The sequence below is a fragment of the Tenebrio molitor genome, chromosome 1 (genome assembly GCF_963966145.1).
Source record: "Tenebrio molitor chromosome 1, icTenMoli1.1, whole genome shotgun sequence".
Taxonomy (NCBI): Eukaryota; Metazoa; Arthropoda; class Insecta; order Coleoptera; family Tenebrionidae; genus Tenebrio; species Tenebrio molitor.
In genome coordinates, this window is record NC_091046.1 from 27,706,297 (window position 1) to 27,722,123 (window position 15,827).

General features: G+C 36.4%; 1 long non-coding RNA gene across 3 annotated transcripts in view; it reads right to left on the reverse strand.

The window, feature by feature from the left end:
- Positions 1-1,459: 1,459 nt before the first annotated feature.
- LOC138132203 (uncharacterized) overlaps positions 1,460-15,827 on the reverse strand; it is a 311,521-nt gene continuing 297,153 nt past the window's right edge. For all 3 annotated transcript variants that reach the window (XR_011160014.1, XR_011160012.1, XR_011160015.1), the window contains one exon: positions 1,460-1,474. This is a non-coding gene — a long non-coding RNA (uncharacterized lncRNA). The remainder of the gene's footprint in view (positions 1,475-15,827) is intronic.

Consider the following 15,827-nt stretch of genomic DNA (forward strand, 5'->3'; position numbering starts at 1 on the left):
TCATATTTAAAATAAAAATCTCTATAAAACTGAGCAAAAATAGTTAATAGTGCCATTTGAAAAAAAAAGTTGACTATTATTTATCAAAAACAGAATTCAAATTGTAGCCCATTTAAAACGATTTTGTTTGACATATCATTTATTAAAATCGGATAAAAAATAAGGAAGTTATAGCACCAAAGGTTTTTCATAATACACCCGGTATATGTGTGAAGATTTTTTGGTCGGTTTTGTTAGTATATCGTTAATCGTTATGTAGTAGTCTTGTTGAGGATTTTTTTGCTTTACATTTTGTGCATTTGTTTCTTGGTAAACATAATACTTAGTACATATAATGCATTCATTTTTGTAATGACGAACTAACTGGAACTTTTTTTTTGTTAAATTTTTATACAAAATATATGAAAATTCGACAGTTGGCAATGATTTAAAATGTCATATTATTGTCACTGCCAAAATGAATGAATTTTCAAAACGGAGTAAAACATCAATAAGCAAGCAGAAGAAGCAGCCCATTTTAAAGGCTTTCAACAAAATTAAGAAAGAAATTACTCATGGAGACAATGGAAACGTAAATACGTAAAGTACAAAATTGTAGAAGCAGTGGCGAATGTTTTTTCGGTAAATCCTAATCTAAAATAAAACTCTTCCTAAGTGCTGCACAGGCTTCAGTCCCAGAAGTATGTTTAGAATTTTAAATGAAGGACAAGAACAAGGCTTATGGGAAACTTTAGCATCCATGACATATCCACAAATATTGTTAATTTGGTTGAAGATTCGGATTCGGCAAAATGCAAAATTATTTCATTGTTACGTTCGTATTTGTGTAGTGCAACTTTGCTTTTTTCTTCAAAATAATTAATCACATTTAGTTTCACTATACTTTGAATTGGACCAGTTTTGACAAAACAAATGACGTGATCCACAACCTAACTTTTTAAAAGCCCAAATTCGCGGTAAAAAGATGTGTTCACAAGATAAAAGTTACTAAATTTAGTAACTCTAGTTCGTAATTACAAAAGTGAATTGATTATACAGGGTGGTCCCGATATAACCTGCCAGAAGAAATCCAGTAATAGGTGACGATGAGTAGAACTCATACACAAAAAATGTTTCTAATAAAAGTCTTTTCGTTTTCGAGATAAAAATAATTGAAAATTTGGTCAAAATTTGCTGTACGCTAATGAGTTAATCGGTTTTAAAAAGGTAATTCTGGTTACTTGGCTGCAATTTCTTTAGCAACGGTACCTGTAACACCTACGACATTTGTCAAGTTTAATTTTAAATTTGCGAATCCTTCAAAAAGTTATGAAATTCACAAAACAAGAATACGCCGATTTGCATTTACTCTATGGCGAAATACGTGGTAATTCAAGACCGGCAAGGCGACCATACGGCGAACGTTTTCTTGAAGGGGTCCTTCCGTCCCGTTGTACTTTTGTGGAGCTACATCTGCATTTATGTGAGGTTGGTTCTGACTGATTCCAATACGATGGCGTCCCCGATCCTCCATTTAACTCCTCTGGATTTTAATTTTTGGGGCCACACGAAAGATTTGGTATACGAAGTTGAAATAAATCCAAAAGGCCAACTCCAGAAACGCGTAACAGACGCCGCGAACCACATTCGTAAAAACCCAGAAATGCTGAATTCTGTTTATGAAAATTGGTACCGGCGTACTCAAATGTGCTTAAATGCCAACGGAAGGCACACAGAACATTTATTATAAAATCATTTTTCTAGTCTAGTTTACCTTTCATTAGTTAGTAGATATTCTCAGTTAGAGTTGAAAGTACGAATATGTAAAGTGTAAATAAATTTATTCAATACATTATTTTGGCTATTTAACCACAATTAAGACGATACTCTTATTACACAGTTCTTCCACAATTTTGCACACACTACCTCTACATTTATTTACACATTGAAGAACACCACTTTATTTATTGCTCATTCATCTCAGTCTACAAAATCAGCTTTTGCACCTAAATAAGCTGGTGAATTAACGCACACAGTGTACAGCGTTTTTAATAAATGTCATTAATTTGATTTAGTTTGTCAGATTTGAAATTTGTCATAAACGATTCAGGTACCTATGTTGCTTAGATACTGTCATCCTTACAAACACCAACAATGAATTCCTGAGTAGGTACGTATTTTTGTCGTCAGCAGCGTCGAATGGGTGTGGATAGGGGTTAATTTATCCCCATCGTTTTGGACCTAATGAAAAGGGGTTTTTTGGAGTTGTTAGATCCTTCTAATGACCCAGAATTTTTTTGGCAGCTTATATCGGGACCACCCTGTACATACATACTTACTTAGGTATGTACATACATTGCACAAACGAGTATGTACTCGTACCTATATCAAATAACAGTCTTATCAAACTGTACCAATTTATTCTTTATATTTTATTATTACAATTAAGGCAGAATCATCATCATCAAGATAGAAACAAAATATATTTTGCTGTATGCTCCCAAGGTTATTACATTTTTTAAACAATTAAACGCATTAGGATCAAAAATCGTAAAATTTTAATTGAAATGAAACATTCATATTTGTAGGGCAGTTCTGGGTAAATTATTATTAACTAAGTTAATGACGAAATTGACAACACTGTGAATATTTAAAAACGAAACGTCATATGACAGGACCTGACGCCAATCTAACAAAAAAATATCCTGGCCTGCTGCGTGTTTAAAACAATCGTGAACGGCTAATATGTACAGTCGTTGACCAAAATAAAATAGCACAAAGTGTTACCTTAGACAGTTTCACAATTCAAAAATTTGTGTAGTGTAACTGAGGCGTATGTGTCTCAGATTACAACTTGATTTGACTTGACGATTGATTTACAAAAAGTTAGGTTGTGTTTTTTCACTTGTCATTTCGTCACTGTCACTTTGTTCAATTGAATGATTCTGAGTTTTTGAAATATTGTCGAATGATGACACTTATCAGAATTGTTTTTTTATTTTTGACACTTTTGTTTCCTAAGAGATGGATTTCGCAAAAATATCGAATTACACAATGGAAATTTACTTTGTCCTATTTTATTTTGGCCAACGACTGTACGTAGGATTTTACCACTAAATTCACATTTGAACACTTTGGTTGGTTTGGGAGACGAAAATATCTAAAAGCTTAGTAATGACATTTGAGGATTATGAACTACGCCTCCGGCTGGTTCTGGCAGGTACCTAGACATTTCAGGTAAAAGTAGGCGAACTGAAGAGCCGGTTGTTTCATTTCAAATATTGCAACCCAAACTACACGAATAAACCCTACCCTTAAGCTTCCAGATTTAGAAGGGAAGAATTTTCCAAAATATGGGATCCAGGTACAATCACAACAGCAGCAACAAATTATCATGATAATAATGGAGACAGTTAATATTTCAATGAGGAGTCCAAAAATGCTATGGTGTTCGGCTAAAAATGGGTTGTTGACTTCTTTGGCTAAGATTTCATCAAATTGTTGAAGTTTGTGTTTGGCATGTCGGAGTGCATCGAGATCGGAGTTATCAAATTGAAGAGGTCGCATTTGTGTTGATTCAAGGAGATTTTCTTTCTCTATGCAGCAATTGTCATGGTTGATATTGATTTTTGGAATGTAGTTGGTGAAGTTTCTTGTTATGTTTGAACTTGCTGTCAAGGTAGTTGACATAGTGTAGCAACGACATGTTGGTTGAAGTTCAAAGATTCCTACTCCTTTTAGTGTGACGTCTATGATGTTTTCGGTGTTGGGTTGACAAGATATTGTTGCATGTACAGGTCTTGAAACAATGTAGATCCATTGGTTGGGGTTTAAATTGTGCCAAATTTCCATGTTGGCTTTGACCGATTTTGTATTGCAATCAGCTGGTATGTCCTTGAGGTCTTCAGTTCTAAGGCGTACTTTGCAGATAGGACGTTGTGAAGAAAGGAAGATTACAGGTACGGAGCACATAAAAGTTGATTCTGGGAGCTTTGTGCAAGAAGAAAGATCTCGCATCTGCCCATAACGTACTCTCGTCACGCGCAATAACAAATAAGGGTTTGGAGGATCAATGTAGGAAAAAATGTTTGTTTGATTAGATGAGGAAGGTAATGGTATTAATTTGTACAATGCAAAGCTTTCATCATTGACTAAAGGATTGTTGATTACATAAATTAAATTTTGGTTATAATATATTACGGAAATTTTACTTAAAGAGAAATAATTTGAAAATTTTATGTCATCGTCAATTGATATTGGAAATTGTAAATTTGATTGCAGTTGAATTGTTCTTAGTTCATTTCTAAGATTAGTTGGAGTTACAGCGAATGGATGTAAAATGTTTTGTTTGGCAAATAAAATTGAAGCAATTATTACGTCAAATTCTTCATTTAATTCTAAGACTAAATGTGATAATAAATCTATGTGACTTGTAGCACGTTCTGCAGTGATTAGTTGATTTACTTTTTTGTTACTGATTTAGTGAAATTATTGAATGTTTCGATATTTGCATTCAGCTAGCTGAATTCATGATGTGGATTTGTTGTCGCATCAATGTTAAAGTTTCAGGATTTTTATTTTGAAGTGTTTTAACAGCAGCAGAATAAAATTCGGCATCATTTGCGTCGGGTGCACCAATGAGCCATTTAAGTCCAGTAGAAATTCCGTTAAAGTTTTCACATTTTTTACAGATTTCAATGCTTTTAGGATATAACTCTTTAATAAAAGTAAATTTTTCTTGGTAAAAGCTTAGGTTAGTAAATGAAAGTAAAGATAAGAAACTATTGTATATTTTCGCGTTGCCAAGATTTTGATAAAATATACCAGATTTGTCTGTCATAGGAGTAATGGTGTATGGATCGGATAAGGACAGCGTCCCAGTGATTATCAAAAGTAGAATTTGAAGGAAAAATTTTTTTCATGTTTAGGACGAGTCTGTAACAAATAGTTTCAGTTGTTGTGCATTTCTTGACCACTTGTACTTGGAATGAGATTTTTCTCAGTTTCCACGTTTTCTTGCACTGTATTATCTGTAGTGCATTTATTATCCTTGGCATTTATTAACGAGAGAAGATTTTTTTTTTGATTCATTGCTTCCAGTATTAAAGGATCATCATCATCCACATTGCAGCTGTCAGAATTATTATTTTGGTTAACCATAGCCAACATTTTCTCGGTGCGTGAAATATGCGTGGCCGTCTTCATTGTTCTGAAAACCCAATATTTTTTCATTGCAAGCGTCCCAAGCGACATGAATATTGGGAAACATGTTTTCTTCTATTTAATATTCAAACAAATTATTTTAAATAATAAGATCATATCACATATAAAATGCAGTTATGTTGTTGCTCAAAACTACAGAAAAAAGCGTTTCTGTCAGAAGAATTAGTACAGAAAACGTCGCTTAAGTCAAACTGACACCAGACTACATTTCAACTTAATCGCCACATGACACAAAAATTATCATGTTGACTATTTAATTCAATTGTTTTTAAACATTTTTATTGTAAATTGTATTAAATTAGTCTTAAGTAACCATAATTATCAAATATAATAATTATTACGTACCAGTTTATTCTGCAGAAAACAATGAAACAAAACACACAACTTTCACCATCGTGAAAAGGCGGAAAAAACTGGCGCTTAAGCTGCAGTGTGACAAAACGATCATCGTCGAATATAAAACGAAGGCGTTTAGGCAAATTTAAATGCAAAAAAATCCGTTAAAACCCGTGGTGTCGCTGCATTCAATGGTACGGATAGATTCGGCTCAAGCTCCTCTTTCCAATGGTGTACTTGACTCAATTTCGATTTTTTTGTCGCTTGAGTCGTTTCAGCATGACAGCGTCGATAATGCCAGCTTCACATTTTGATGTCAAGCCAATGACAGGCCGGCCTAAATTTATTGTCCGCAATAGTACATTCAAAAAACATCTGGACTGTCAAAATCAAAATTGCAGTTGTTAGGTAGGTTAATTCACTTGTTATAGTAGTTTCTTTAATGAGTTCTTGCGTAAATTGGGCCTTTTTTGGCACGCGTGGGCCATTTTAAAACGCGAGTGCAACGAGCGTTTTAAAGGCCCACGAGTGCCAAAAAAGGCCCAATTTACACACGGACGAGTTGAATACAACGTTTTTTTGTTAGACGAGTCCCTTAAAGGCTCCAAATCGCTTAAAATCTGTAAACTTGACTTGACGTTTCGTTTTCACAAGTTGTGACATTTATCAAAATCCGTTCACACAGGAGAAAATTCTCAAATTCTGACAGTGTCGAACAAAAAATTAGTTATTTTCATATTGCCCAGTCGGTATCTGTAAATTTTTGATTTTTCAAACTATTCATTTGTTTAAATTCACATTGTCAAATAAATTGCAAAATTATTTAAGTACAGTTGCGGAATTCAAATTTAGGGCACTATTTTTCTGTCACTTCAACAAAATCTCTGTAAAGCACCTTCTACTGTCATCATGACTGACATTAAATCATCGCTTTGATATGTTGCCTACCCGTTATTATGCCACAAAAAGACAAAAACATGACAAGAGTAAAAAATAATGTTATTAACGTAAAGGTTGTTTTAGAGTATATATCATGATTCATGACATTGACAATAGTGCCCGAAATTTTAATTCCGCAACTGTAGGTACCTAGGTATATTTTGTAAAAAGGTTAAAATGGAAAGTTCAAAATGAACTAGGGTGATTCTATTGGCGCGAAAGACAAATTATCAAACAAATGATTATATTATAAAGCCATACCTTCAACAAAAAACATTTCTGATTTTAACCCAACTATGCATCTTGCATTGTGAAAATTAAAATCTAATTAAAGCTGATTGGTTAGCTATGTGGGTATTAGGGATGTTCCACCCACAATACATCTTTAGCGGAATCTGACTCGGATAGGTATGGGAAGCGATTTTCAATTTTAGTTGTTGAGTTTGTAACTTGTTTTCAGATTGTCGTATGTCACTTTTTCTAATTTTTTTCGTGTTTTATATAAACTTGATTGAATTGCTTCAGTTCCTTTAGTTGCTGCATTTCGCTTCAAGTGTTCAAAACATTTTTAGTTCAATGATTAAAAAGGAAAATATAACCTAAATATATTTTGTAACTAGATTTTGACGTAGGTACACTCTAGGGAATTTTTTTTATACCCAAGTACAGTCAAAACAAAATTGTGACGGTCCAGGAGTTTTCAAACCTATCATTTATCATCTGAATATTAATTTCGTTCATCATTCGTGGAGTGCATTCATAAGTGAAAGTCCCGGTAACACGCCGGGAATGCGTTAATAAATAACGCCCGGGCAGGTCTCCTGTCATTATTCCAGAATTTTGTATTTATAGTGTGGAACAAAATGATTTTCGTCTAGTTTGCTTTGGAATTTTTGCACATGTATGTTGGCAGAAAAAAGAAATCTCTAGAGTAAGTTTCATTTTTGTGGGTTGGCCCAACCTCCCGCCAAAATTTGACATTGAACTGTTGAGTTTATTTACTATGGCGGACAATAAATTTAGGCCGGCAAATTTCTGACATTTCAAAAAAGTCAATGCAAGCGACCATTTATTGTCATTATGACTGATGTGTCAGTTTGTCAAACTGAAGGTTTTCAAGCTGTTTGGCGTTTCCTTCGCCTTTTTCGTAACTTACAGATCATGACGCACTAACATAACTGATTTGTAGTAGCACTTCTCTCTGGTGCACGCTTCTTTTCCCAATTTTAATTTTGATTATCCCTGTCATGATGACAAGAATGACAAAAATCGAAAATGGGGTTAGTTGAACATAATGCCAGCTTCACATTTTGATGTCAACTCAATGACAGGCCGGCCTAAATTTATTGTCCGCCGTAGTACCTAACACAAAATAATTATTATGTGCAAAAAGGTGGTATGTATTGTGTCTTTATCCGACGAAATACAACTCCATTGATTGAACAAGGTTTATTGTTGGAAATACACAATATAAGGAACTAAACACACATTTTGTGGGACGCCACATTGACAGACGTTCTTTTTCTTGTTCTGCCAACCTCGCGCCGTAGAATTAACTAACTAACTTAACTTAATATACAGGGCTACTCACAACACTCCCATCTTCTTAATTTAATTGCGTACAAGTAGGACAATTACAAATTTAAGCGGGTAGGTGGTCTCTTTATCCTGTTTGATCGTCTAAGGAGATGACTCTGTTCAACAGGGGAGGAGACGTGGGTTCTATTGGAAGTTTGGGAAGATGTTCCGGGCGAGTTACTAGGAAATTCTTGTTGACTGTTGGCTGGATCTAGCTCAGCTGTCTTCGGTTCTTGGTTCGATGGTTTACCTCGGAAGTCGGGTGGTTCTTCTGTTGTGTTTTCTTCGAGATTCTCTGGGTTTCTAATGGGAATGGTTATTACAGGACAGTATTTGCTTTCAGGTGATCGGCGTGTACAAATCGAATGCGACCACAGGTCAGTACTAAATATGTACACCTACTTACATTTTTCATTACTTTCCCAGCAAACCAATTTCTTTCTCTGGTATCGTATACCCACACTATTTCTCTTTCCGTAAAGACTTTAAGGTCTTGCCTCGTGGTATTTTCGTAATTTTCGACTCTCGCTCTGTATCTTCTGTCCTCTTTATTAGAAAGTGTATTGGGTTTTAACAAGGTAATTTTTTTTCTTGGAAGTTGTTGAAATATCATTTCTGCAGGACTCTTCTTAGTGATTGAGTTAGGAGTAGTTTTATTATTTTATTATTATTGTTAAGTTATTCTTGATTGTATTTACTTGTTTTTCAATGGCTCCGTTTGAAGGTGGATAATAAGGTGGTGGGTGAATGCTTTAGATTAATCTCATTGGATTTACAGAAAATTTCAAATTCAGCCGTTGTCTGTGATCAGGGTTTCAGGAAGACCGAAACATACAAAGGCAGTTCTGAGTTTTGCAATAGTCTTGGCTGCCTTGGTACCTTGTGGCATAATAAAGACTTCTAGCCACCTCGTTCTGCTATATACCATCATGAAAAACTCTGTATTCTCCAATTTGAAGTAGTCAGCATGGACTCGTCGCCAGTTTTTGTTTGCTAGTGGCCACGGCATCAACTTGTTTTCCTGAGCGGCTGGTGCAAACCTTTGACATGATTCACAAGAGCTTACCATTTTCTCAATATCTTCGTTTATTCTTGGCCACCATACATCGCTTCTTGCTCGTAGTTTCATGCGTACGATGCCTGGATGTTGGTCGTGTAATAGATCAAGGACATACGTTCGAAGATTATTTAGAATTACGACTCTACATCCTAAGGTGTGTAGTGACTCAGTTTAAAATTTAAATTTTTTTAATTCCCGGTACCGCCACGAGAGCGCGCCAAATGGGAAGGTACTAGCGGCTAGACTAGGAATTAAGGGATGGGGTTGGTAATCTTGGCGAGTTGGCGACGCTGTTGAAAAGCGGAAAGATAGCGGGGATGAAACGGGCTCGCGCGGGTGGTTGATGGGGGTAGGTCACTTTTGTTTGGTTTTTCGAAACGAACAGACCTTGCGAAGAGCGATCCAATATTCCAAAAATCTGTAAGTTACATCTGAACCGATTACACTACCGTTCCGAGTAGATATTTTGTGTCCCCGTGAAGAATCCGGCGTTTTTTTTAATTCACCTGGGTAATTTATCCCACTTTCGTTGCCTTTTTTTTGTGTTTTGTTTTGGGACCAGGACCTCGTGGTAAGGGTATGTTGTAGAGTTCATTTTGTTGCATGCTGTTGCTTTAAGAAGCGCCCATTCGTTAATTTTAAGCGTTAAGCGTTTTCTTCTTATTTCTTTTAACAATCTGGTAATTTCGAAAATTCGGAGCCATCGTCCGAACCGCGTGCGTCCATTTTGTTCTTTTTCTTCACTAACATTTTCTAACGGCACTCGACCCGCCATTTTCTTTTTGTCTAACATTACAAGCGATTATTGTATTCGTGATTTATCTTGTTTACTGATATTTGTGCCATTTAAAGTGGTTCTATTTTATTGTTATTTAACTTCTCGTTTTGTTCTCTTTTATTTCCTCATTGTTTAATGTTGCGGTTTGTTTTTGCTTATGTTATCCTTGTTTAATGTTGCGTTTTGTTTTGTTTATTTGATCATTGTTTAATGTTGCGCTTTGTTTTGTTGAATTTTCGCATCGTTTAATGTTACGTGTTGTTCGATTGAATTAAACTCGGGTTTTCTTTATGTTGTTGTTAAGCACCGCTAGATTTCGGAAGAGTTAAAGTAAAATGTTGTAAGTGCGCCACTATGGGAGTTAGGTTTCAATCAGGAAGTCGTGGGGTTGTCTAGTAAATTTCTGGGGAGACCACGGGTTAAGTTACGGCCGTTAGCGGAGGCGGACCTAAGCCCTGCTCGATGCGGCTCTGGAATGCTGACGTGAAACCTCCGTCGCGGTTCTAGAGATCTTAGGTTCTTGTCGGTAAACGGTTGGTTGGGGAAGGTGGAGCAAGCTCTGCTCGAAGCGGCTTGGGAAGTTCATCGTACAACCCCGAGGCCCTCTGTCACTCTTTCTTGGTCGGTGAAATAGCCCGACTTTCATTACTAACCCGAGTATCTAGAAACGTCGCTGGTCTCAAGCCGATTCAGATTATTTTTCTGAGTCCCTTCGCGGCCGAAAGTTTGTTACCTCCAGCTCTAAGCTCCCGGCGGCGTACTTTGACCGCGTAGCTCCAAATTAAACATTGTTTTTGTCATTAATCGAATTGTAAAATATGAGTAATACCTGGGATACGGTTTTTTTGAAGAGTGTTTTTCATCCGTCCCTGTCTGTAATAACTGCACCATAATTTGTTTACTTGTTTTTGAATACATTACTTTTTCCGCCAAATATTTGAACCTGCGCAAAACGGTAACAAATGTGGTCGTGATCGTCATCGAATCGGAGGAGCCCTACGTTGTGATTTTCTTTTGGCGGAAAAAGGTTCGGAATGCAAACGGTGAGGGTTCCAGTTGGAAGAGTGCCGCAAATAAAACACACATGTGAGGGACCCAAAATACCTTTTATTAAAAAGGTCTGTAATAACTTTGATGAAAAAGAAATTGAAACGAATACAAAGGACAGAAATTAAGTTTAACGAAGTACAAGAAATTAACTAGTTGAGTACATCACAAAGATAAACGACAAGATGAATGCAACAATATTTAACATAACAGAAAAACGGGCACATGACAGACAAAATGACAGTTAAAGCTTGCAATCATTACAGGTGATACAGTCATTTTCAATGCTGATTTCGTTTCTTCTTAGAAAATACAGTGTCAGTTTCTCCTCTGATACATGGCTTGGCCATCCGTGTTTCGTGTATTCCAGAACTTTTATTAGCTCTGCGTCTTTTCTAGTTTCTTGTTGTACTTCTTCCGCAGTAACAGGTAAACTTCTAATATCTGTAAATGAATTGACTTCCTCAATATCGGAGTCTTTTTCCAACGGGAGTCTACTCAAGCCATCAGCATTAGCAACTTCTGAGCCCTTTTTGTAGTGAATCTCGTATTGGTACCCTGACAAGATAATAGCCCAGCGTTGTAGACGACTGTATGCTAGAGTCGGTAGGTTCTTCTTTCGATCAAATAAGGTCTTCAATGATCCGTGATTAACGTGAATTTTTGTCCAAATATGAATTTGTTAAACTTTTTCACAGCAAAAATGATAGCCATCGCTTCCTTTCCGACTTGAGAGTAGTTCCTTTCCGCTGAACTTAGTGTACACGAAGCACACATTATCGGTCTCACTTCTCCATCAATCTTTTGGCTAAGGATCGCTCCCATTCCATAAGCTGATGCATCTGTAGTGATGATTATCTCATTTTTAAGGTTATAGTGACTTAAAGTAAAACAATTTTCTAACAACTTCTTAGTTTTCTCGAATGCCCTTTTACATTTTATGGACCATTCAAATTTTGTATCTTTCCTCAGTAATTGACATAACGGGTGTAATTCAGACGATAACATTGGTATGAATTTTGCATAAAAGTTCAATAACCCTAAGTACGAACTTAATTGGGTGACATCTTTTGGAGGCGGGGCATAGCGAATGACAACACTTCAGTTACCCTATTATAGCATTCATTTTCATCTCGACCTGCTATAATAATATCGTCTAAATAAATATCTACAGGAAGGCCCTTTAAAAGTTTCGCCATATTACTTTGGAAGATAGCAGGAGCACTCGAAACTCCGTAGGGTAAACGAGTAAACTTCATCAAACCTAGATGTGTGTTGATTGTTAACAAATGTTGACTCTTTTTTTCTACTGGTAGTTGGAGGTATGCTTCAGCTAAATCTAAGATTATGAATACCTTTCCCCCAACTAGTGTTTGACAGATTTCATCTAAAAACGGAAGTGGATAATAATCCGTTCTTAGTGCAGGATTTAATGTTTTCTTAAAATCAACGCAGACCCTGATAGCTCCATTCGGCTTTGGAACACAGACAATTGGACTGGCCATTTCTGCGTGACTCATTCGATTGTCGATCATTGAATTCAGTTCTTTCTCTAACTTGTCCTTGATTTTGTACGAAACTGAATATGCTTTGTGGAATATCATAGAAGCAGCCTCTTTTAGGACCAGGTGTGCTTCTATACCAGTAATGTTTGTTCTCTTATCTTCAGCAAATACTCTTGGGAACTCAGTTTTCAATTTGGATAACCTTACTTCAGATGACTCGACTGTGGCGATTACATGGCCAGGATGGACGTTTGGGTGAGGAAGTTTCAAACAAGTTCTCCAATTAGGGAGTACGACATCAAGCCAATTGCGACCTAATAATGGTACAAAATATTTATCCGACTTGATAACAACTAAGGATAATTTGTAAATCTGACTATTTGACTCAAGGGACACAGTGACAGGTACAATTGCGAGCATTAAATTTTGGTAGACAATATCATTTTGAAACTTCATCTTTTTGTCAAAAAACAAAAAGTTTCTCTGTGTAATTTTGTCTTGTCAACGTTCTTTGAAAAATAAATATAAATGTCAAAACACCACGCCAAAAACTAATTTATTTAATTTTTAAACAAATATTCTATTATGGCGCCAGTCTCTTATTTCAACAAAGTGAAAATAATTACCATGCTGGAGAGAGGATTTTCTGAAGTTAGGATAGCTGATCAGTTGGGGCTCGTAAGAAGTTCCGTCAAATTCATAAGTCGAAAATGGAGAGAAACAGGGTCGTTAGATAGAAAAGTAGGTTCCCGACGTCCTCGAGCCTCAACAGAGCAAAATGACCGGGCACTGATTGAAGAAATTGAAAACTTAACTAATTTTCCCGCTTCTGTCCACACCGCTCGTCGTCGCATAAGAGAGACAAGGTTAAAAAAATTTTCAGCTGCCACTAAAATACGACTTACACCTAGACATAAAGAGGCAAGACTGGCATTTGCGCTGGAATACATGTTACGAGGAAACGATTTTTGGGAAAACGTAATATTTAGCGACGAAAAAGTTTTTCAGTCAGCTTCGAATGGACGAATGCGCGTTTATAGACCGAGGAATCAAAGGTACAACCCGAAATATGTGCACAAAAATGATAATAGTGGTAGATTCTCGGTAAATATGTGGGTTTGGGTTTCCGCAAAGAGTCCTGGGGTAATCGTACACATTGAAGAACGCCTTACAAGTCACATTTATACCAGGATTTTGGAAGAAATTATGGTGCCTTCAGTAAGGGTTGTCTATCCGGAAGATAACTTTGTCTTCCAGCAAGATAACTGTCCGGTGCATACCGCTCACAGGGTCTCAGAATGGTTTCAAAACCATGGTATCAACGTTCTTGACTGGCCGAGTTTGAGCCCTGACTTAAACCCGATCGAAAATATGCGGGCTACAGTAGTTAAAAGCATGAAAAGGCGCCGAGTGAGATTTGAAAACAAAGATCAACTCTTGACTGCAATTAGTGAGGCATGGCATGATTTACCCCGGCATTATTTTACAAATTTATGTCTGTCCATGCCCAACCGACTACTTAAAGTTTACGAGGACAACGGAGAAATGACTAAATACTAATTTCATAGTTTTGATGTTGTTTGCGTTATAATAAATATTTGCTAAATTGTTACTTTAACTTATTTTCATGAGAATGCTCTTACAAGTGGCTCGAAGTTGACAGAAAACACTGAAGTGAATGTCATAAACAAGACAGCTATTTGACATCCACACGTTCGTTTCACAAGAGAGCATCTTAGGCAATGACATTGACTACCAAAATTTTATGCTCGCAATTGTACCTATTTCTCCACAAGGTGATATTGGTAACCCTGCGACAGCTTCTAAACACGGACTGGATTTTAATGGTACATTAGAAAAATGTTTATCATAAAATTCTTCACATATTAGACTGACACCAGCTCCGGTATCGACTTCCATTACCCGAGACACATTATTGACAAAAATTTTACAAAAAAGGTGCTGATTTGACATTTACCTTATTAATTGATTAACTTAACTCACTATTCTCAACAGTTTCTTTTAAAAGGACTTGTTTCAATGTAAGAGCTGATGATTGTTCATCTTCGACTTCTTCATCTCCCTCTACCAAATTGACTTTATTTTTCCTTTTCCGGCAGACTTTTGACGTGTGACCCTTCTTCTTACAGACGAAGCATTCCCAGTTGATAGCTGGACACGCTTTGGGATCATGTTCCTTTATTCCACAACTAAAACATAGTTTACTAGTTTTTTCTTCGTGAGGTTTACGACGTTCGGTTTTTTTTGGTTACCTTGTTGACATTTTGATCACCTTCGGAAGGCTGTAGACTTTTAGTTTGTTCCTGGGTAATCTCCATTGACAGGGCAGTAGAGCAAGCATTCTGAAACGTGAGTGTTTGCTCCGACAGTAACTTCGTTTGTATGTGTTCGTTTCGAAGACCACACACAAGGCGATCTCGAAGGGCCTCATTCAGGAATGTTCCAAACTGACACTGCTGCGACAGCTTTTTCAGTCTTCGAATTAATTCACTGATCGACTCATCTGCGTTTTGACTACAACGGTAAAAATGAAATCGTTAGGCAATCACAATTTTCTTCGGGCTAAAATGTGCTTCTAATGCAGTTTTTAACTGATTATACGTTTTACTACTGGGTAAGTCCGGTGACACCAGATCTTTCGACACTGAATACGCTTCAGCCCCCATTAATGTTAAAAATAAAGGCACTTTTTTGTCTTCTTCAACCACATTGAACATGAACAGAAAGTTCATTCATTCCAGGTATGAACTTAAATCCTGCACACATTTTGTAACTTGCGTGTTTCAAGTAGAAATCGTCCCAGTGATCTAAGCCTAGCACGAATCAATTTATGCAGATGGGGAGATCGATACTTTGCACACATTTTATTCCCATTACTAATTAAAAATTCATCATTTCAAATTATATTGCTGAAATATCATCCAATCTCAAAACTGGCAATACTTGCTGTTGCAACACATCACATGCCTTCTCATTGATCTCAATATCCAACTTGCGACTCATTACTAAAAGTCCTTTCTTTCTGTCTTTTTTCCCAGTACAATTTCGAAAATGTTTTCTTAAAGCCGTCGTAATAAAATAACCTTGACAATTCGGACAAACGCTGTAATTTTTTTTAGACATGTCTTTCTTACGTCTGCAAACGAGCATATGTTTATCACTATTTGTTTGATTATACAAAAAATTTCCTTTTTTTCTAATTGCATCAATTAACCTCAAACGTTCTTTAGAACCTTAGACAGAAACAGTTTTCAATTCACACAGAGACTAAAACTATTGTGGTGCAAATGACTTATCTGTCACTGTGATAACTATAGTCGTTTTCAACGACATCCGTGCTGTCAGTGTCATTTTTAATATG